At 30.9% G+C, this 1,110-nt stretch overlaps 1 non-coding gene across 1 annotated transcript; it reads right to left on the reverse strand.

Moving 5' to 3' along the window:
* Positions 1-537: 537 nt before the first annotated feature.
* Positions 538-643, reverse strand: LOC115507912. Its single transcript, XR_003966835.1, has one exon. It is a non-coding gene; the product is annotated as a U6 spliceosomal RNA (small nuclear RNA).
* Positions 644-1,110: the final 467 nt, after the last annotated feature.

Raw genomic sequence — 1,110 nt, forward strand, 5'->3', positions numbered from 1 at the left:
GAAGAGGGCGCCATTAAAGTAGGAATCTCAGAAAAAAAACCACAGTATAACAGATGAACACCAATAAAAAGATTAGCATATCTCTACAGAGTTGTTGCCAAGAGAGAAAAATTTATAGCACTAAATGCTTAAAACAGAAAGAGGAAGGACCTCGAATCAATCTAAGTGACCACCTCAAATAAACGAAAGAATAAAATAAACCCAAGTAGAAGAAATGAAATAATAAACATCAGAAAGAAATGAAATTGAAAATAGAAAATAGAGAACATTGATGAAACAAAAAGCTAGTTCTTTGAAATTATCAATAAAATTGACAATCCTCTCTAGCAAGACTGAAAAAGACAAAAAGAAGATACAAATGACCAATATCAGATATTAAACAGGGGATATTACTACAGATCCTTCAGCCTTTATTTTTAAAAAATTTTTTTTTGAAAAATATGAAATCATTTTATTACGCATTAAATTTGATTTTACCGGTTGTTGAAAAAAAATCAAATAATGGTAATGAAAGCAAATATATTGTTATCCCTTAACATAAATATGGAAGCTTCACGAATTTGTGTATCATCCTTGCACAGGGGCCTTGCTAATCTTCTCTGCATCATTCCAGTTTTAGTATATGTGCTGCCGAAGCGAGCACTCCTTCAGCCTTAAAGAACAGTAATGCAATAGTATGAACATCTCTACCGACATAAATTCAAACACATGGATGAAACAGACCAATTCCTTGAGAAACACAAGCTACCTAAACTCACACAATACAAAAGAGAAAATATGAATAGTCCTATAATTATTTTAAAAATTGAATTTGTAATTTAAAAGCTTTCATAAAGAAATCTGACCCTAATCATTTCACTGGAGAATTCTCCCAAACACTTGAGAAAAATTAGTATTAATTCTGCACAGTCTTTTTCAGAAAATAGCAGAGGACAGTACATCCACCAACTCATTGTGTGAAGCCAATATTACCCTAATAACAAAACCAGACAAAGGCAGTACAAAAAAGGGAAAAACACAGACCAGTATATTTCATGATCTTACACGCAAATTTTCTCAACAAATCTTTGCAATTCTTAAAAAAATATTATTTTAATGTTTACTTATTCT

This window comes from Lynx canadensis, chromosome X (assembly GCF_007474595.2).
Source record: "Lynx canadensis isolate LIC74 chromosome X, mLynCan4.pri.v2, whole genome shotgun sequence".
Lineage (NCBI taxonomy): Eukaryota > Metazoa > Chordata > Mammalia > Carnivora > Felidae > Lynx > Lynx canadensis.